The sequence below is a fragment of the Sciurus carolinensis genome, chromosome 1 (genome assembly GCF_902686445.1).
Source record: "Sciurus carolinensis chromosome 1, mSciCar1.2, whole genome shotgun sequence".
In the NCBI taxonomy this organism is placed as follows: domain Eukaryota; kingdom Metazoa; phylum Chordata; class Mammalia; order Rodentia; family Sciuridae; genus Sciurus; species Sciurus carolinensis.
Genome location: NC_062213.1, coordinates 78,096,870 through 78,120,009, shown reverse-complemented (window position 1 = coordinate 78,120,009; position 23,140 = coordinate 78,096,870).

Here is a 23,140-nt window from a genome sequence, read left to right as displayed (position 1 = left end):
TCTCCTGCCCTTTGGTTTAGCATTTCTTATCTACACCGGGTGATACATAATATGGCCCATTATAGTCAAAAGTCTCCACAGGGTCTGGGTTGTAGCTCAGTGGTGGAGTGCTTGCCTAGCAATTGCAAGATCCTGGGTTCAATCTTCAGCACTACCAAAAAAAAAAAAGTTAAAGTCTTCACAACCCAGCTGGGAACAGTGGCACATGCCTATAATTCCAGTGACTCAGGAGTCTGAGACAAGAGTATCACAAGTTGGAGACCAGCCTCTGAAATTTACTGAGACCCTATCTCACAAGTAGGGAGGTAGAGGGTATAGCCTGGTGGCTGAGGTTCCCTGGGTTGAATCCCTAGTACCTCCCACCAAAAAAAAAAATCTCTACAACCTGCAGGCCCTTCCCATTCTATGGAAGAGAGGGGAAAGATGAATAAGCATACTGTTTCTTTTGTTTTTTTACTAGAGAAGTAGTTTTTTCAAATATTATTTGAACTCTTATTTAATTTGAATATTTGATATAAAACCCCATAAACATAAAAGTAAACCAGGGATTTTATGGAAATTATTTAACTAGAAGATAGTAAATTATTTAGATAGCACTAATTTGCAGACTACCACCAAAGAACCAAAGAAAGACTTACTTGTGTTAGCAAATCCTTTCTGAGTCAGGTATAATGATACATACCTGTAATCCCATCTATCCAGGAGGTCAAGGCAGGAGAATCAGAAGTTCAAGACCAGTCTGGGCAAGTCAGCCAGACCCTGTCCCAAAATAAAAAAATAAAAAATGCTAGGTATATAATTCAGTGGTAGAGCACTTGCCCAGTATGCATGAGGTCCTGGGTTTAATACCTAGTATTACAAAACATTCTTTCTTCTATTATTATTTTTTATTTTGGGATGTACTAGAGATTAAACCCAAGGGCATTTTACCACTGAGCTACATTCCCACCCCTTTTTATTTTGAGACAGGGTCTCACAAAATGCTGAGGGTCTCACTAAACTGCTGAGGCTGGACTCCAATTTGCAATTGTCCTGCCTCAGTCTCCCAGATTGCTGGGATTACAAGTCTGCGACACCACACCCTAAACAAAACACCCTTTCTGAGCCTTTGCAGCCCATCAAGAACTTCCCTGACAGCATCTAAACTCCTGGTCTATACCATTAGTTGGTAACTATGTAGGCTGAAGTGTGTATTCCCCCAAAAATCTCAAAATGTGACTGTTTTAGAAAAAGGGTTTCTTGCCCCCCACCTTCTCCTATCGCCTCTTCATGGATATTGAACCTTTGAAGAGACAATTAAGATAAAATGAGGTCACAGGGGTGGTGGGAGCGGTGTTAGTCCTAATTCAGTTGGCCGGTGTCCTTATATGAAAAGGAAATTAGAATGCAGACGTACTTTATATACAAAGACACGGGGAAAAGATGTCCATCCACAAGCCAAGGAGAGAGGCTACAGAGAAACCAAACCTGCTGATACTTTGATCTTGGACTTTGAACCTCCAGAACTGTGAGAAAGTAAATTTCTAATGTTCAAACCACCCAGGGCCAGCGCCATGGAACACCTGTAACCAAAGTCACTCAGGAGGTTGAAGCAATTTAGCAAGACCCTGTCTCAAAATAAAAAAAATAAAGAGAACTGGGCCTAATTAGAATAAGATACATTCCATGCTTTTATAATTTTTTCAAAATAGATTTTACTCTCATGTATAACTAAGCAAAAAACAATAAAAGAAAAGAAGAAAAAAAAAAAGGACTGGGGATGTAGCTCAGTGGTAGAGTGCCCCTGGACTCCCGGTACCACAAAATAATAATGATAATACCACCCAGTCTATGGTGTTGTGTTATGATAGCCCTGGAAAATACAGTAATTAAACCACGCCAAAGGGAGAGAGACCTCATCCCTGTTCATTTTTAATTTGACATAAATACCATTTTAACATGTCTAATATGTTATGTTTCCCCCCACGCCCACAACTGGATGTTGAGTTTCCTTAGGGCATTTCGACCTAAACCTATTTAGTTCAGGGTCCTATGTGAAACTTACTAGATGTTGATTAATTCCATTTAATGGCAAAATGTGTAACTTGATTCTATGAAAAAGAAGAAGTGAGAAAAGAGAGGGGAAAGTTAGTTTGGGGTAGACATTGACATTTCTCTGAGTGATACTTTCAGCTAATAGTTAATAAAAGACTGAAATGGTGCTTTAAATAAACATTACGAAGTGATTTTCATGGACTTAATCTCACTTAACTCTTCACAACGGCTTACAGGAGAAGCACCATACAATTTGCAGAGAAGGAAACAGTTCAGAGTTGTCATCAGTGGCAAGGTTACCCAGGACCAGGGGAGCCCCAGAACTAGGGCTGGACTGAGAACTAGGGCTGGGGGAGCCCCAGAACTAGGGCTCCACTGTGGGATCTAAGGCCTCTCTTGCTTCCCTGCATCTGCTGAGCTCAGCCACATCCTCCTTTAAAGCCAAGATAAAGGCCAGGCAGCAGGGGCACATGTCAGCTCTTCAGGAAGCTGAGGCAGAAGGATCTCTGAAGCTCAGGAGTTGACGATCATTCCATGCAACATACAGAGACCCCATCTCAAAAAAAAAGGGGGGTAGAGCGGAGGCTGGAAAAGTAGTTCAGAATAGAGCACTTAACCCAGCATGTTCCCGACCCCGGGGGTTCTCAATGCCCATGACCGCAAAAAAGAAAAAGAAAAGAAAAAAATCCCAACAAACTGAAGAGGACTTACGGATCCCTTTCCTTTCTCAACTAAACCTTTTATAACTCTCAGACACTCAGAACCTTGGGCCTGCTCAGGGAAGAGTTTTCTGCAATTAAAAAAAAAAAAAAAAAAAGTGTGCATGTGTTTTATTTCAGGCAAGGAAATTAAGCTCAGACCCTGATATTGTTCACTCATTTCAAGTTGTGAAAGGGTTTCTCAGGGCGGTTTTTCTTTTTCCACTCGCGGTTTTCCGGCCACGGTCAGGTTGGCTGTGCACTTAGCTACGTTCTTTCTCACTTCTGCATTCGCTGGGCTTCCTCCTGAGTGACCAGCTGGCTAACAGCTGGCTGGCTGGCTCTCTGCAGACCTGATAAGGAGCCCCAGCCAGGAGGAGGGATTGTTATCAGATTCAGCGCTGCTCTCTTCCTGGGGAGTCAGGAGGGCCACAGCATGGGTTCTCTGGGGTCCCCTGTCTTTCCTGGAGGTTTCAGCCCTCTTTTCTCTCTTTACAAACTCTAACAGATTGTTTTTGTTTGGGGGGATTCTTTTGGTTTTTGGTTTTTGTTTGTGTGTGTGTGTGTTTTTTCTTTTGGTGTTAAGTTTTTTTGAGTTCTTGGTGTATCCTGGAAATTAACGCCCTATCTGAAATGCAGGTATGCAGGTGGTAAAGATTTACTTCCATTCTTCTCTTCATAACACCAAAAAAAAAAAAAAAAAAAGCCAACCAACAAGTGGGCAAAAGAGCCTATAATCCCAGTGACTCTGGAGTTCTGAGGCAGGAGGATTGCAAGTTCAAAGCCAGCCACAGGAATAGCAAGGTGCCAAGCAACTCAGTGAAACCCTGTCTCTGAATAAAATACAAAATAGGGCTGGGTATGTGGCTCAGTGGTTGAGTGCCCCTGAGTTCGATCCCTGGTTCCCAAAAATAAATAAATAAATATTTTTAAAAATAAATAAATGGGCAAAGAAACTAAACAGACATTCTCCAAAAGAAGAAATATGTTCAACAAATATATGAAAAAATGTCCAACATCTGTAGCAATTAGAGAAATGCAGATTATAACTATACTAAGATTTCATCTCCAGCCAGAACACCAATTATCAAGGATACAAGTAACAATAAACGTTCGCAAGGACATGGGGAAAAGGGTACACCCATATATTGTTGATGGGACTGCAAATTGGTACAATCACTCTGGAAAGCAGTATAGAGATTCCTCAAAAAACTAGGAATGGAACCATTATTTGACCACTTATTTCGTTCCTTGCTATATATCCACAGGATTTAAAATTAGCATACCACAGTGACACAGTCACCACAATGTTTATAGCAGCTCAATCCACAATAACTAAGCTATAGAGCCAAATTAGGTGCCCTTCAACAGATGAATGAATAAAGAAATTGTGGTAAATATACACAATGGAATATTACGCAGCAACAAAGAAGAATGACTTAATGACATTTGCCTGTAAATGAATGGAACTGGAGACTACCATGCTAAGTGAAATAAGTCAATCTTCCAAAACCAAAAGTTGAACATTTTCTCTGATATGTGGAAGCTAACCCACAATAAGAGGGGAAGGGGGAGAATAAAGTTCAGTGGATTAGACAAAGGGAAAGGAGGGGGGATAGGAAAAGGAAAGACAGTAAAATGAATCTGACATAACTTTCCTATGTATAAATATGAATACAGCACAGTAAACCTCACCTTCATGTATATCCACAAGAAATTAATTTTAAAAAATTAAAAATAAAGATAACTATAGGTAAATGGTAGAAAGATCAATAGACGGAATGGAGCAGGGGTGGGGCAAGGAAAGGGGAAGGAGATGTACTAGAGTTCTAAATTAGAATAAGATATATCTATGCTTGTATAATTATATTAAAATGGATTCTATTGTCATGTATAACTAAAAAGAACCAATAAAATAAAAAGAACTCTAACATATATGGTAATAGCTGCTTAACACATGGAGCAAGGAAGAATTTATATGCTGACAAAGGGGTTTTTTTTCTAATACTTAACCAATTGGGAAAATATATTAAAATCATATCTCTAGCCAGGCACGGTGGCACACATCTGTAATCCCAGTGATCAGGAGGCTAAGGCAGGAGGATCAGAAGTTCAAAGTCAGCCTCAGAAATTTAACCAGTCCCTAAGCAACTCAGTGAGACCCTGTCTCTAAATGAAACTCAAAAAGGAATGGGTATGTGACTCAGTGGTTCAGTGCCCCTGGGTTCAATATCCAGAACAAAAAAATAAAATTACATCTCTGCCCAGGGTCCAGGAAGGAGACCACAGAAAGCCTAACAACACCCAGGGGCACTGTGACCTTGTACCACACCCCCTTCTCTCCCTGCCCAGAGGTGACACAAAATAAGACAACACATCTGATAGGATAGGCTCTAGAAGACTAAGAATGTTCTACCTTGACAAAAATAACTTAAGGGCTTTTAAGGAACTATCAAATTCATTCTCCTGACACCCAGTTTTGCTTTGTTCTGAATTTAGATAATGCTTTTTGGTCATCATTAAATTACCTTTCAGAGTACAAACTTTAGTCTCCAGGATCTGTTATCGAGTACTTTGGGAGTTTCTTTAAAACAAAGATCTTAAGCCAGGCTCAGTGGTGTATCCTTGTAATTCCAGCTACTTAGGAGGTTGAAGCAGGAGAATCTCAAATTCAAGGCCAGCCTCAGCAACTTAGCAAGAACCTATCTCAAAATAAAAAATAAAAAGGGCTGGGAATGTGACTCAGTGGCAAGGTACCCCTAAGTTCAATCCCCAAAACTGCTCCTCTACTTTATATTCCTAATGCTGTCACTCACCAAAACCATGTTGCACTCTGATCTAGATATATCTGTCATGTAGCAGCACACCTGCCTTATTTTTACCTTATCTAAAGTGCACATTTAATGCTTTAGCTACAGGGACTTCCTTTTGGTGGCTGAAGAGCTGGCTTCCTGGCCAGGTGGAGCTAACAGGTCATCTTTCTGACCCCAGTGCCTAGCACTGAACTGCCAAAAAAGTTGTTCTCATGGGAGATGCTGAGCAAATGAGGTTCTCTGAGCAAGAAATAAATAGACATGGAACTCTACAAAATAATCTCATGCTCCTACTGCTCGGTATCTATCTCCAGGGTCTCCACAGTCTCTTTGTAGGGGTGCAGAATATTCTACATACACAGAAGTGGACACACTTTGTATATTAAATGATCTATATGCACATATACCTGAAATGTGCAGCAATATGTTTTAATGAATAGGTAATTACAGAGTCTTTTTTTTTTTTTTTTAATGTGCTGGGGATTTAACTCAGGGCCTTGTGCTTGCAAGGCAAGCACTCTACCAACTGAGCTACATCCCAGCCTCAGAGTCTATTTTTAATTTCACAGACTTGGGTTGAATCATGAGGAATTCATGGATATTGAACCCAGGGGCACTGAACCACTGAGTCACATACCCATTCCTTTTTGTGTTTCATTTAGAGACAGGGTCTCACTGAGTTGCTTAGGGACTGGTTAAATTTCTGAGACTGACTTTGAACTCCTGATCCTCCTGCCTCAGCCTCCTGATCACTGGGATTACTGGAGAGATAGTGAGGTGGAGATAGTAGCTCCAACTGCCACTCAGATGCTCTCTCCAGAGAAGCCTCTGATGGCTTCAAGGGTGAAGAGCAGTATAGGATTCTGAATGCCTTTTGTGTAGTATCCTCTTCTCCCAGAGATTTTGCTGATTCCTGTTTTTGGTCTCAGACCTTGGGATAATTTCAAAGGGAAACCTTAACAGCTTACCTTGGTGGCCACTTCATTCCCACCAGCTCCTCATTGTGACTCTTTGAACAAGGCTCTGTTGTCTTCCCTACAAATCTGAACTCAGGGGAGATCTGTAGAAAGAAAGGAGAAAAACTCCTCACACCCAGGAAACTTGCCCAGGGCCACAGGACAGAACATTGTCCTTTGTCTGATTCTGTTATCTTCTTTATGGCTTTGCAGGAAAGCCACTGACCAGCCACTCCCACGTGGAAGCAGGTCTCAATTTGCCCCAGGAGCTCCTCACTGGATAGAAACTTCTGAGCAAGTTCCCACAATTCTAAATTGCTATTTTTCTTAAAAGTGCTCTAATCCCAATGCTGGCTCTCCAGGAGCACTTGAAATGATTGTTTACGCAGCTTATGACGTTTTTCAAATGCCTAGTCTGCAATGAAGTTTGGGCAAAAAGTATTTTCTTTCTCAATAGGATTAGATTTTGTCATTGTTTTGTGTTTATACATCACCTATGACACAGGTTTTGATTACCAGGAAATGTCGACAGCTTTGCTCAAACCAATTGATTAGGGTGATTATTTCCTTATTGTTGATGGTGATAATCCTAGGTGTTTTATAATCATGGAGCCACTTGGGATAGCTGAATGGTCCAGAAAATTTCCTAGGGCCACTCCTTTGGGCACAGCTCTGCGAGAGGGTTTATACTATCATAATTATTGATCTACGCTGTTCTATCCATGGTTTGAAACACACCCTGAATTACTTGTGCCACACTGGAGCTGGAGTCCCAGCATGTGGCTTCTGTTGGCTTTGGGTGACAAACCAGTTTGATGTTTCTGTATATGTCTTTATCTTGCTTCTGGTACTATTTATTTCATTCCCATTCTATTTCATTTTTGTCTGTTTGGGGCTCCACATATCAGGAGTTCTTTGCCTGGATGTCAGCAGAAAATACTGGAAGGAAAAGTTCTGAGTGGGCAGGGGAAGTGCAAACTCCTGGATGAGGACTTGTGTCCTTTTATGTCTCTTTTCTGATCGCCTCATCACCCATTCTGCATGTCCCCTGTCCAAGGCCACTCCCCACCCCAAGTACTAGGGATTGAACCCAGCGGGGTGTGCTACCACTGAGCTACATCCCCAACCCTTTAACTTTTTGAGACAAAGTTTTGCTAGGTTGCTGAGCCTGGCCTCAAATTTGCAATCCTCCTGCCTCAGCCTCTTCAGTATCTGGTATTACAGGTGTGTGTCACCACACCTGGATCCAAGGCCACCTCTCTTTATAACATTGTTCCAAATACAGTCATGCATTGGATAATGATATTTCAGTCAACATCAAACTGCACATACAGTGATGGTTATATAAAATCATAGCTGTCTTGTTTTATGTGAGTGTACTCTATTATGTTTGCACAATGACAGAATCCTCTAAAGATGCCTTTCTCAGAATGTGTCCCTGTCTTTAGGTAACATGCACCACCTCTTGCCACCATGCCCCAGCTCATTGTACTTTTTAAAACATTACTATTAGAACACTAAAAAGGACATGTGTGAACTGGGTGCAGTGGCACATGCATATAATCCCAGCTTCTCGGAAGGCCTAGACAGGAGTATTGCTTGAGCACAGAAGTTTATTGCCTGTCTGGGCAACACAGTGAGGCTGCATCTCAAAAGGAAAAAAATATATTTCCAAGTGTGATGGCACGTATCTGTAATCCTAGTGACTCCAGAGGCTGAAACAGGAGGATAGCAAGTTCCAGGCAAGCCCTAGCAACCCAGTGAGTTTTTCAGCAATTTAACAAGAAACTGACTCAAAATAAAAAATTTAAAAGTGGTAAAGCAACCCTGGGTTCAATCCCCAGAGTGTGTGTGTAAGAGAGAGAGAGAGAAAGAGAGAGAGAGAGAGTAACTAATGTTATATTTCTCTTGGATGTTGCTATTCAAACAATGGCTTTATCTCCTGCCAGGCAGGCCCCTTGGTGGGGGTTGGGGGGCAGAGGGACTGTGTGTGGGACACTTGCCTATTTACACTGCAGCCACTTCTCCCCCTCCCATCTTACAACCTAGATTGTCAGTCTGTGAACATCCTAGCTAGCTATTGGTTCATCAGTCAGCCGGCAAGTATCCTCCTCAGTTATTGGCCCTTGTTAGTCTGAAGAATTCCAATATTGAGGAGAAGCTCCTGCACCATTCTCTCTCTTTTCCTTTCTTTCCAGCCCTGAGCGGACGTTCTAGTCGTCTGACTAATAAAATCTCTGGTGTGTGTTCCCGTGTCCGGAGTGGCTCTCTGGGTGCTGTTGCTGGACCACGACTCAGACCGGGCACCTCAGAGTGCCTGCTCCCCTGGATTTAAGGGTCTGAGCTGCCTTGGGACCCAAGCTGAGCCGCATTTTTTCTTACATTGGTGCCATGACTCGGATGGGCTCTTCCACTGCTTCTTAAGCAAGTGGAACCCCATCTGACGTTCCAGTGCCCCGGACAAGTCCTCATCTTTCATTTGCCCAGACGCTCTGCTCTGCATCCATCCCCTAGGCCAACTCAAACACTCCTCTGCTGACCTGAGAAGCAACCATTGATTGTCTGGGGCCCTCGAGGTGGTTGAGAGGTGGGGGTAACCCCAGCCACAACTTTTATAGTTACAGCTGACCCCCTTAGTCAGTCTTATCTGATGGGTGGGTTCCTGGTCTTTATGGTGGAGATTCCCTCTCGGGATTGAGGCTCCTTTTCTTATTCTTCTCAAAATTCCTGGCACCAGGTCCTCAACCTCCTCGGCTTTTGCCCGGCACACACTGATGTTTGGGTGACGACCCCTTCACTGTGTTGTCTTCTCATTTTCAGCCATTTAGCCCAACCTCAGGACGCCGGGGCACAGAGTCGGCTGTATCAGTCTCCACCATGGGATCTGGGTGCTCCATTCTGGCAGATTCACCCCTGGGATGTTTATCAGACAACTTTAGAACCCTTCGCCTGATCCCTGGGCTTAAAGCCATCAAAACTTATTCATTTGTATAATGGTATTTGGCCATAGTACCCTTTAGATAATCAGTCCAAAATGGCCACGTAATGGCACACAGCTTCTGTGAGTGAGCGGGCAGATGGAAAGGGAGTCCTTATCTTCAAGTCTTTCCTTTCTTGCACTTCTTTGCTCTTCCTGTGAACTTGAACATTTTGGCTTCTTCTCCCCCTCTTAATCCCTCCTCCTTCTCTGACTTTGACTCAGCTAACAAGTCACCCTGATACCCGTCTACTTCGACAGAGGCCCCTCCAGCCCCTGCTCTTCCATCTCCTTTGCCCTGTTCTGTTTCTGATTTCATTCCCCTGCCCAGCTCACCCAGTCCTCCTGCCATGAGGTCCCGTGTACATATTCTAGTCCCCATGGTAGGTGGCTGGTGTGGAGGGAGTAACCAGCCCAACAGTCAGTGGCATGTCCCAGGAAGGAGTATGATATAGCAGCACCATTCCTCAAAAGTAGCGGGAGATAATGTTTCACAATTTTCTGCATCCAAACCTGAATTGATTACTAGCCAGGAAAAAGGGTTAAAATGCCTTAGGCATCAAGTTTCTGCTAGAATCTGTTGTCTCAGCTCCTTTCAGGTCTCAGTCAAGGCTTACATTGAAACATAAATGGAGGAAGCCAGAAGGCATAGTGGGAGAAAAAAGGCAAAAAGTTTCACCTGAACTCCAGCAAAAGAAACTATATGATGCTTTACCAAAACAATTAATGACCATATCATTTTTCCAGGACTTTTGTTTGTTTGTTTGTTTTTTCCTTAAATTCTATATTTTTTGAGTTCATGACTTTTTTTTTTGATCAGTTCTTTTTATCCAACTCTAGAGTTATTTTTGAACATCTGTTACATTGCAATGGAGATGAACATTACAAGGCCTTTGCTTTTGTGTTATGTGTATATCATGTTGTCTATGTGCAACCAAATATAAGCATGCATAAAATTAAAATTTAAAAAATGGCTCTGAATACTTTTAATTCACATGATTTAAAAAGGTTCAGTTTAAATTGGGTAAACTAATAAATGTAAAATGTCTTTAGAATTAACTCACAAGTCTCTAGGTGGTCAAACTAATAAAATGTTGATGTTTATAAAATGTCTAGCATCAATTTTTCTAGGACTTTTCTTCAATAGGAAAGAGATGGCAAATACTGTTGGTACACTTGTATGATATCTTGGTTTTTTTACAATAAGATGAGTGAATTAGAGTTGACATGTATGGGATTACTCAAATGTGTTTGTTAGAGACATCTGATTAATATACAAAGTTAAAATGCTAATTATTAAATAACATTGAGTACTCTTTAACTCCTTAAATTCCATGGGGTAACAAAGTGAAACATTATTGGTGTTTTCATATTTTGGTAAATAAAAAGGGTTTAAAATTGCTTTGTGTCATCACTAAACTAAAAACAAGGGTACTAAGAGTTATGTCCTAACAGGTACAATTCTATATACAAAGGGTTCCAAAAGATTCGACCGTGTTTCAATTAGAGTACTATAAATAACAAAATATTTAATCTTATGGAGTAACTTATCTAAATTCAGAAATTTCATAAAAGTTGTTTCAGAATGTGAACAAAAAGGGGCCGATAGGAAAGGAAAAATAAAAGTTTCTAGGTATGAAAAATATATTTAGTAAAAGGAAGAATGTTTCTGGATAAGAAAGTTCTTGTGTAATGAAATATATGAGGGTCAAAGTAAGTGCTAAGAAAGTCTGTGTAAGTAAAGGGCAAATTTCAACAAGTTTGTGTATAACTAAGTTGGTTACAAGTATGCGAGACAATCAGTTAAAGCTATTTAAGGTTTTTCCTAAGGTCAAATACTAATGTACTGATATAAACCAAAGTTTAATCTATATGTTAAAATGACAAGGATTTCTTAAAAACACTAAGTTACTCTTAACATTATGTCTGTTAAGTTTTATTCTTTAGAACAATTAGTCTTAAAAATTGGGGTTTATACCATTATGGTTAAATGACAACTGTTAGAGTATTGTACTACATTACAAAGTTTAAATTTTTCTTTAAAAACTAAATTTGGTTAATATAAAGAAAGGTATCAAGGTAATTGTGGAATGGTCATTCTTTGTATATTAAATGTGTTCATATTTTCCAGGTATACAAGCCTTTAAAGCAGAAAATTTATCAAGCTGCTAGTCTCCAAATTAAACTTTGTCTGTAATGGTAATTTTAAACTTATAAGAAGAGTGAATTTTATTGGGGATTTATTTCTATCATTTAATGTTCTATTATAGGACCTGTTATCAATAGGGATATGTAAAATTTGTTACTTTTTACACTGAGATAAAAAATTTAAATGTAAATATATTTCTAAAAGTTAGTGAGAGCCTGATTTGTTTAAAGGTTAATATCATGAAACATAAAAGCATTTTGCCACTTTGCCACACAGTTAAAAGCTCTCTCAGCCTTTCTTTAATTCATGTTTTAGATATAATGTTAAATTGTGTTAACTAATGTTCATATAGACTCAGGAATCAATATATGTAAACTTCTTAAAAGACATTTAAGAAAGTAGCAAAATCAACATCAGAATTAGAACACTTCACTTAAGATTTGTAAAGAGCCACACCTTATCTGAGATAAGGCTCTGCCTCCCCTCCCACCTTACTGCTTGTTAGAGCAGCTCCAAAATAAGCCAGATTTCAGCTTATTTAAAGTTATAGTCAAAAGATTGGTTGTTATAAAAGTACTGTGATCTCAAACAGGGAATATAATGTAGAGCTCAGCCAAAATTCAAGATAGCTATTAATACAAGCTGAGTATATTTTACTCTTGCTAATTTCATTTTGTAAACCTGTATTACCTGTTAATGTTTTGCAGAAGTAACTGCTTCAAGAACATACAACCTAGGTAACTAGTGATAATAAGCCATCACCGACAGAACAGATAGTATGTAGTGGCAACCTCCAGTACTAATACAGACTCCACTTAAAAAAAAAAGGGGGGGGTAAATAACTGTAAAGTTACAGACATTGAAGTTAAAGCCCAGTACTCTTACTTTATGACTGGTGAGACTGGCTCGCTGGATGGTTAAGATCAAACTTAGAGACTGAGATTAAATACAGAAAAACCAGTATCTTGCCCTCAAAGTCAGCCTGAATCCAGGGAACAAGAGAACTTCTCTAAGGAACTTTGCAACTCTGGGTCACATGACCTCCCAATCAAAGAGATTAATGAGACCACTGTAGGTTGAAAAGTCAATCAGTGCACCTGCTGCAGAGGACGGTCATTGAAAAAGGGAGACATCCTTGATGGTTCCAAGGGAAGCCACTTCATCAAGGAGAACCCTCCCTAGTGAATGGCACTAAGTAGCTAAGAACTGGAGAACAAAAAAGATCTTCTTATAAAAACAAAAATGGGGGAATATAATATAAAGCTGCTCCCCCACCCTTTACACTGCAGCCATTTCTCCCCCTCCCATCTTACAACCTAGCTTGTCAGTCTGTGAATATCCTGGCTAGCTATTGGTTCATCAATATCCTGCAAGTATCCTCCTCAGTTATTGGCCCTTGTTAGTCTGCAGAATTCCAATATTGAGGAGAAGCTCCTGCACCATTCTCTCTCTTTTCCTTTCTTTCCAGCCCTGAGTAGACGTTCTAGTCGTCCGCCTAATAAAATTTCTTGTGTGAGTTCCCGTGTCCGGAGTGACTTTCTGGGTGGACCATGACTCAGACCAGGCACCCCAAAGTGCCTGCTCCCCTGGATTTAAGAGTCTGAGCTGCCTTGGAACCCAAGCCAAGCCGCATTTTTTCTTACACCTATTTCCTCAAGTCCAGGGACAGAAGTTCTCTGATTGGGTCCTCCACCTCCCATAACTCTCCCAGTTCATTCTGCTCTTCAGTCCAAGATAGTCACCTTATTTACAGATAGTCAAATGGGACTATGGTGATTGGGCCTCTGCAGATCCCCTCTCTGTATAATAGAGAATGTTCTTTCCCCTTCAGGCCAATGTCACCTTTCTATAATCCAAGGCCCTACCACCAGAATTCCAGTATATCCTTCCCTTGCCACAACCTCTCATCTATCCCAAATCTTTTCCAAAGAAAATGTACCATCCAGGTTGCATATTTGTTGCTGAACACTTAAGACCTCTGAGAAAGGACAAAATTATGATAGTTTAGCTTAACTGACTTTATTCTATAATTGCACAACACTTCACTCCACAAAATAGGATTAAGTATTTCCACAGACTGAGCAGAGAGGACTGACCAGAGGTGGGCTTTACAAACAGAAAGGCTAAAGAAAGCAGAAACAAGAAACAAAAACCAGACCAATCATTTCAAAGTCATATTCCTGGTAAGGTGGAACAGAACAATAGAAAACTGATTAGTTAATATCAGGTTCCTGAAGTTACCATTTCTGTAGATTAAGGCAGAGGGGGAGCCAACGGAGAGCTTCAATCCACAAGCAGCCTCTGAGATCAGGGCAGGGCAGCCAGAGACTTCTCCAGGCAGCCAACTCCCTCTAGCCACAGGCTCTTTCCACGGGGTGATCCAAGATGGTGGACTAGAGGGTGACTGCATCCCCAGTCACTCCAGAACCCAGGAGTCAAGAAGGGGAGGCATTGAGAGACTCGGACTAAAATAGAGCCACGGGTGAGTCTGCCCACTGGGTAAAGCTCGGCCCGGGTGGCAGGCCCAAATAGAGGTGGCTTATCGGAGCAGGGCAGGGCAGCTAGAGTCTTCCACAGGCAGCCCTGCACACTCCGGCAGTGGGCCCTTCCCACACAGCCAGCTTCTCCAGCTTCTCGGAGCAGGCCCCTTAGTGAGAGCCTTTCTGACCAGAACAAGCTCCAAGTCCCGGAGCCAGCGCGGTGAGCTCCGGCCCGCAAGTGGCTTCAGGGACCAGGACAGGGCAACCAGAGACTTCCCCAAGCAGCCCGGCCCCCTGCGGTGGGAGGTGCCTTTCAAGGTTAGCTTCTCGGAGCAGACCACCCAGTGAGAGCCTTTCTACACAGAGCCAGCCACAAGTCCCCGAGCCAACGGAGAGCTTCGATCTGCAAGCAGCTTCTGGGATCAGGGCAGGGCAGCCAGAGACTTCTCCAGGTGGCTCTGCCCACTCCAGCCGCAGGCTCTTTCCACGGGGCAATCCAAGATGGTGGCCTAGAGGGTAACTGCATCTCCAGTCGCTCCAGAACCCAGGACTCAAGAAGGGGAGGCATTGAGAGACTTGGACAAAAATAGAGTCACGGGGTGAGTCTCCCCCACTGGGCGAAACTTGGCCTGGGCAGCAGGCACAAATAGGGGTGGCTTATCAGAGCAGGGCAGGGCAGCTAGAGTCTTCCCCAGGTAGCCTTCCACACTCCGGCGGTGGGCTCCTCCCACACGGCCAGCTGCACGGTGCAGGCCCCCAGTGAGAGTCTTTCCGCACAGAGCCAGCTCCAAGCCCTGGAACCAGTAGGGGGCTAGGGGCAGCTTTCTTCGGAAGCACTGCATTATCAAGTTCCTCCAAGACTTCAGGCTACTGAAGGTAGGTGATACACTGGAAATCTACCGGGACACTATAAGCCAATAGAAGAAATCTGCAATATCTCAGGGTCCCACTGACATCTGACAAATATGAGAAAACAAGGGAAGAAAATGTCCCAAACAAACCTAGATACTACATCAATAAAACCCAATGACAGCACAGCAGAAGAAATGTCAGAAAGGGAGTTCAGAATGTACATAATTAAAACAATCAGGGAAGCAAATGAGGAGATGAAAGACCAAATGCAGGCATTAAATGATCGCACCAATCAACAGTTAAAAGACCAAATACGGGAAGCAAGAGATCATTTCAATAAAGAGTTAGAGATACTGAAAAACAAACAAACAGAAATTCTTGAAATGAAGGAAACAATAAACCAAGTTAAAAACTCCATAGAAAGCATAACCAATAGGATAGAACACCTGGAAGACAGAACCTCAGACATTGAAGACAAAATATTTAATCTTGAAAACAAAGTTGGCCAAACAGAGAAGATGGTAAGAAATCATGAACAGAATCTACAAGAATTATGGGATATCATGAAAAGGCCAAATTTAAGAATTATTGGGATTGAGGAAGGCTTAGAGAAACAAACCAAAGGAATGAACAATCTATTCAATGAAATAATATCAGAAAATTTCCCAAATCTGAAGAATGAAATGGAAAACCAAGTACAAGAGGCTTATAGGACTCCAAATATACAAAATTACAACAGACCCACACCAAGGCACATTATTATGAAAATACCTAACATACAAAATAAAGACAGAATTTTAAAGGCCGCGAGAGAAAAGAATCAAATTACATTCAGAGGGAAACCAATAAGAATATCAGCAGATTTTTCAATCCAGACCCTAAAAGCTAAAAGGGCCTGGAACAACATTTATCAAGCCCTGAAAGAAAATGGATGCCAACCAAGAATCTTACCTTCAAATTTGACGATGAAATAAGATCCTTCCATGATAAACAAAAGCTAAAGGAATTTACAAAAAGAAAGTCAGCATTACAGAACATTCTCAGCAAAATATTCCATGAGGAAGAGATGAAAAACAACGATGCAAATCAGCAACAGGAGGTGCTAGCCTAAAGGAATAGCCAAATAAAAGAGAAACCAAATCATGTCAAAAAACAAAAATGAGTCAAATGACTGGGAATACAAATCATATCACAATAATAACCCTGAATGTTAATGGCCTGAACTCATCAATCAAAAGACATAGACTGGCAGATTGGATTAAAAAGAAAAATCCAACAATATGCTGCCTGCAAGAGACTCATCTCATAGAAAGAGATACCCATAGACTAAAGGTGAAAGGATGGGGAAAAACATACCATGCACATGGACACAGCAAAAAAGCTGGAGTATCCATCCTCATTTCAGATAATGTGGACTTCAAGCCAAAACTAGTCAGAAGGGATAAAGAAGGACATTACATGCTGCTTAAGGGAAGCATAAATCAGCAAGATATAACAATCATAAATATCTATGCCCCGAACATTGGCTCATCCACGCACGTCAAACAAATCCTTCTCAAGTCCAGAAATCAAATAGACCACAACACAATAATACTAGGCGATTTTAACACACCTCTCTCACCACTGGATAGATCGTCCAAACAAAAATTGAATAAAGAAACCATAGATCTCAATAACACAATCAACAATTTAGGCTTAACCGACATATATAGAATATACCATCCAACAAAGAACGAATACACTTTCTTCTCAGCAGCACATGGATCCTTCTCTAAAATAGACCATATTTTATGCCACAAAGCTACTGTTAGCAAATACAAGAAGATAGAGATACTACCTTGTACTCTATCAGATCATAATGGATTGAAATTAGAAATAAATGACAGAATAAAAAACAGAAACTTCTCCAATATCTGGAGATTAAATAATACACTATTATATGATGAATGGATAACAGAAGACATCAGGAGGGAAATAAAAAAATTCTTAGAAGTAAACGAGAACAAAGAGACATCATATCAAAATCTCTGGGACACTATGAAAGCAGTACTTAGAGGAAGATTTATTTCATGGGGCGCATTCAACAAAAGAAGTAGAAATCAACAAATAAATGACTTAACACTACAGCTCAAAGCCCTAGAAAAAGAAGAGCAGACCAATACCAAAAGTAGTAGAAGACAGGAAATAGTTAAAATCAGAGCCAAAATCAATGAAATTGAAACAAAAGAAACAATTGGAAAAATTAACAAAATAAATAGTTGGTTCTTTGAAAAAATAAACAAAATTGATAAACCCTTAGCTAACAAAATTGATAAACCCTTAAACTAACAAAGAGAAAGAGGGAGAAAACTCAAATTACTAAAATTCGGAATGAACAAGGAAACATCACACCAGACATGAGTGAAATACAAAACATAATTAGAAATTATTTTGAAAATCTATACTCCAACAAAACAGAAAATCTCGAAGACATCAACAAATTTCTAGAGACATATGAATTACCTAAACTGAAAGTGGAGGACATACACAACTTAAATAAATCAATTTCAAGCAATGAAATAGAAGAAGTCATCAAAAGCCTACCAACAAAGAAAAGTCCGGGACCAGATGGGTTCTCAGGCGAGTTCTACAAAACCTTTAAAGAAGAGCTCATTCCAATACTCCCTCAAAGTATTCCATGAAATAGAAGAGGAGGGAACCCTCCCAAACTCGTTCTATGAAGCCAATATCACCCTGATACCTAAATCAGACAGAGACACATCGAGGAAAGAAAATTTCAGACCAATATCCTTAATGAACATCAACGCAAAAATTCTCAACAAAATTTTAGCAAATCGCATACAAATATATATTAAAAAGATAGTGCACCACGATCAAGTGGGTTTTATCCCAGGGATGCAAGGTTTGTTGAACATTCGGAAATCAATAAATGTCATTCACCATATCAACAGACTTAAAGTTAAGAATCACATGATTATTTCAATAGATGCAGAAAAAGCATTCGATAAAATACAGCATCCCTTCATGCTCAAAACACTAGAAAAAATTGGGGTAGTGGGAACATTCCTTAACATTATAAAGGCAATCTACGCTAAGCCCATGGCTAATATCATTCTAAATGGTGAAAAACTGAAAGCGTTCCCCCGTAAAAACTGGAACAAGGCAGGGATGCCCTCTTTCACCACTTCTATTCAACATCGTCCTTGAGACTCTAGCCAGAGCAATTAGACAAACCAAAGAAATTAAAGGGATACAAATTGGAAAAGAAGAACTCAAACTATCCCTGTTCGCTGATGACATGATTATATATTTAGAGGAACCTGGAAATTCCACCAGAAAACTTTTAGAACTCATAAGTGAATTCAGTAAAGTAGCAGGTTACAGGATCAATGCTCATAAATCCAATGCATTTTTATACATAAGTGATGAATCTTCAGAAAGAGAAATTAGGAAAACTACCCCATTCACAATAGCATCGAAAAAAATAAAATACTTGGGAATCAATCTCACAAAAGAGGTGAAAGACCTCTACAATGAGAACTACAGAACACTAAAGAAAGAAATTAAAGAAAACCTTAGAAGATGGAAAGATCTCCCATGTTCCTGGATAGGCAGAATTAATATTGTCAAAATGGCCATACTACCTACAGTGCTATACAGATTCAATGCAATTCCAATTAAAATCCCAATGATGTACCTTGCAGAAATAGAGCAAGCAATTTTGAAATTCATCTGGAAGAATAAAAAACCTAGAATAGCTAAAGCAAGTAGCAAGCTAAAGCAAGTTGCTCAGTAGCAAGAGCGAAGCAGCGGGTATCGCAATACCAGATCTTCAACTCTACTACAAAGCAATAGTAACAAAAACGGCATGGTATTGGTACCAAAATAGACAGGTAGATCAATGGTACAGAATAGAGGACATGGACACAAACCCAAATAAGTACAATTTTCTCATACTAGACAAAGGGTCCAAAAATATGCAATGGAGAAAAGATATCCTCTTCAACAAATGGTGCTGGGAAAACTGGAAAACTATATGCAACAGAATGAAATTAAACCCCTATCTCTCACCCTACACAAAACTCAACTCAAAATGGATCAAGGACCTCGGAATCAGACCAGAGACCCTGCATCTTATAGAAGAAAAAGTAGGTCCAAATCTTCAACTTGTTGGCTTAGGATCAGACTTCCTTAACAGGACTCCCATAGCACAAGAAATAAAAGCAAGAATCAACAACTGGGATAGATTCAAACTAAAAAGATTTCTCTCAGCAAAGGAAACTATCAGCAATGTGAAGAGAGAGCTTACAGAGTGGGAGAATATCTTTGCCACTCATACTTCAGATAGAGCGCTAATTTCCAGAATCTACAAAAACTCTACACCAAGAATACAAATAATCCAATCAACAAATGGGCTAAGGATATGAACAGACACTTCACGAAGAAGATGTACAAGCAATCAACAGATATATGAAAAATGTTCAACATCTCTAGTAAGAAGGGAAATGCAAATCAAAACTACCCTAAGATTTCATCTCACCCCAATTAGAATGGCAATTATCAAGAACACAAGCAACAATAGGTGTTGGCGAGGATGTGGGGAAAAAGGAACACTCATACATTGCTGGTGGGGTTGCAAATTAGTGCAGCCACTCTGGAAAGCAGTATGGAGATTCCTCAGAAAGCTTGGAATGGAACCACCATTTGACCCAGCTATCCCACTCCTTGGCCTATACCCAAAGGACTTAAAATCAGCATACTACAGAGATACAGCCACATCAATGTTCATTGCTGCTCAATTCACCACAGCCAGATTGTGGAACCAACCTAGATGCCCTTCAGTTGATGAATGGATAAAGAAACTGTGGCATATATATATACAATGGAATATTACTCCGCAATGAAGAATGATAAAATTATGGCATTTGCAGGCAAATGGATGAAATTGGAGAATATCATGCTAAGTGAGATAAGCCAATCTCAAAAAACTAAAGGACGAATGATCTCGCTGATAAGCGGATGAGGACATATAATGGGGGGTGGGAGGGGTTAGCATTAGGGTTAGGGTTAGGTTTAGGGTTAGGGATAAGGAGTGTGGTAAGAATGAAGGAAAGAAGGACTGTATAGAGGGAAAAGAGGGGTGGGAGGGGTGGGGGGGAAGGGAAAAAAATAATGAATCAAACATCATTGCCCTATGTAAACGTATGATTACACAAATGGTATGCCTTGACTCCATGTACAAATAGAGAAACAACATGTATCCCATTTGTATACAATAATAATAAAAAAAAAAAGGCAGAGGGAACTTCATTATCTTGCCAATTGAAATTGTCCTGTTGGGGAAATTTGGCTCTCTCTCTAATCTGATTTCTCTGAAAGTCAGATAAATGACTTAGTTTTAGCTTGGTGATGTGGAACTTTAACACAAATAACTCCATTTTGATTTTTAGCCAAGTTCATTGAGACCCAGTTTGGGAACTTAGTCCAAACAATGGCCTCTGGGATTTTTTTATTTAACAGTCCATCCTATGCACACACACTTTGCATGTTTCCATATCTAAAAGGAGGAATCACAGGTTACGTGATACAGTCTTCGTTTGCCAGATGAAGGCTGTGGCCTATCCAACACAAAAGAGCTGAACAACTCTGAACCTAAGAACCAGGCATCTCAGTGTTAGACTTATCTAGATTCCTATCTGATTCAAATTCTTTTGGTGCCTATATTTTATTTTATTTATTTGCAGTGTTGGAGATGGAGCCCAGTACCTTGTACATGCTAGGCAAATGTTGCTGGACTGCGACTAGGCAGATGTTCTACCTCCGAGTTACAACCCCAGTCACTTTGGGTGCCTATAAAAAAGGAAAGTTAGCTTCATATTCTTTTGATGCCTATGAAAAGTATTTCTTGCCAAGTGTGGTCGTGCACACTTATAATCCCAGCAACTCAGGAGGCTGAGGCAGAAAGATCACCAGCTTCAGCAACTTAGAGAGACACTGTCTCAAAATAAAAATAAAAAAGTCTGGGGATATAGCTCTGTGGTAAGGCACCCCTAGATTTAATCTCCATTATTAAAAACAACAACAACAACAACAAAACAAAACAAAAAACGGCTCAAGAGTAATCCTTTCACTGACTTGCTCATGGGATAAGACTTTTCTGATTAAGTGAAAAGAGACAGAGAGAAACAACAAGCTCTTCAGTCCTGTCTACATGATGCTGAACAGCTTGGTGTCTGGAAACATCCAAATGGCCCTATTTATCTACCCCCCAAAATCTGACAAACAGATTAAATGCTTTTTAACTTTTCATTCAAACGTTTGGACCTGTCATAAAGACAGCTGTAGATTTATGAAAGTTGTGTAATCATCCAAAAATGCTGGAGGAAACTAGATTTATACTGACCTCTGATAACACGGCTTTGGGCTGCATCGGTTCCTGAGCACAGAAGCATGAGGAAACAGGCAGAAACACCCAAATGCAGATGGCTCCTGATAATTGCCTGGCTGCTTTCCAAGTGGCCCAAAGTGTTATTTCCGGAACACAGCATAGAGCAACCATCTGCTCAGGTTCTGGGAGAAGATTCAGCTGGTCCACCATGGAAAGCAGAGCAAATTAGCCCTACCTTGAGCACAGGAGAGGGACATGTCAGGAGTCACCCAACCATCAGGCTGATGGTGAGTGGCACTTCTCAGAGCTGAGGACGGGCAGAACGGGACACCTCCCAAGAAGAACTGTGAAATATCTGCAGTGTCTGAGGTGGGTCTTACAGCCAGACCTCCATTGCCCTGTGTGTCTTGGGGACACATTGCCTTGCTATCTGTTTTCAGCCACTAGAAGGCCGTCTTTGACCCAAAAATTACTTCAAGGGATAATCTTTACATCCAATTATATGAGCAAACATTCCCAGGGATGGTTGGACAAGGATCATAACACACAGTGAGCAAATGTTTAATTCTCTAAAGATCTGAAGAAAGTGAAGCTTTTCATCCCAGGTGTAAAATCCTGTCTTAACATGCTTAAAAGTTCAGAGTAATCTTCTTAAATACACACGGCACCTCCTCAGGTCAGACCAGGGGGGGTTTCTGAGCTCTCTCTCCTCACTGATGATGCCTCTGAGTGTTCTGGGGGGTCACATCCCTTTTTATCTACCTCACACATGAAGCAGAGCAACACAAAGGAAGAGTAAGTCATACAATACACAACACATCACGTATGCTAAAACCAAATAAACACTTCAGTCCAGATTTTTCTGATTGTCAAATTTGAGCTAATGTTTCCCTTCTCCCCTCCCTGTTGTGCTTTTTCCCTTCTTTTCTGGACCTGCCACTGTCTTGCTAGTACCTGAGGCACCTGTAGAGTCTGACTATTGCATACCCCAACTTTGGTGCCACCAATATCTATGTACCTCCAAACTCTTAAACTTTGGGAATAATACCCCATTATAGTTTTAACTTCCATGAATGTATCTAAAGTTAGAAAATTAACAAGTCTCCCTTCACATAATACTCCATTAATTGGTTTCAATCATCCCTTGGATTTCTAGGGGTGGCACCGTGGGCCCTTATTGGCTCGGGTGACCTCTGGTTTATGTGTCCCAACCCACTATCATCTATAGTGACAGGCCAGGGAAGCGCATCCCTACCAGACAGCTCCATGACCACAGGTTTCCTTTCCTTCCCTTACTCAGCATCTTGGAGCACCCATCCCTCCTTCTCCTCTCTTAGCCCAGGGCAGTCTCAGAATCAGTGGAGGGTTGGATGGTGGGAAGGGAAGATGAATGACCCTCATCAACCACCCTCCCCTTCCTCCTCCTCCTGCCTCAACATGGGCACCATCACAGCATCCTTCGCCCTTGCCATCCCTTCCTCACAGAAATTCTGTTCAACTCCATTCCATCTCACATAATTCCAATGACTGGATTCTCCTGAAACTCCTAATTTAAAATTTTCTGTTTGCCTGCCCCTAACTCTCATTTTAGATCTTCTGGCCAGTTTTCCAATACAGAAACTAATGGAAGGCTGAAGTTAGCACTTCCAAGAATAATTCTGATTTTGTTATTTCATAGGGTCTAAGTAAATGTCAAGTAGCAAAAGAAGGAGGAATATAATATGAACTTCAGGTGTTTAGATTTTACATCTGACTGCTCATACTTGCCAGAAAATCTCAAGAATGACTTTAAT